The sequence below is a fragment of the Monodelphis domestica genome, chromosome 8 (genome assembly GCF_027887165.1).
Source record: "Monodelphis domestica isolate mMonDom1 chromosome 8, mMonDom1.pri, whole genome shotgun sequence".
Classification (NCBI taxonomy): Eukaryota; Metazoa; Chordata; class Mammalia; order Didelphimorphia; family Didelphidae; genus Monodelphis; species Monodelphis domestica.
In genome coordinates, this window is record NC_077234.1 from 1230044 (window position 1) to 1230259 (window position 216).

Sequence of the window (216 nt, forward strand, 5' to 3'; positions counted from 1 at the left end):
GTGTGGGCCGCCCCGCCCTCTGTGGGGCTGAACGCTCCGCCCTCGCCGTCTCCAGCCCCGCCCCCTCCTTCCCCGGAACCTGGATGCCAGACCCTGCAGTCGCTGCCTTCCCCTCCTTGGGGGGCTCCGGTGTTGAGAGGAAAGAAAAGGGGCGCCGAGGACTCCTGGCTCCTCAGATCCAAGCTGTGTTTTGGCCTTAAACAGTGTGCTGTCCCC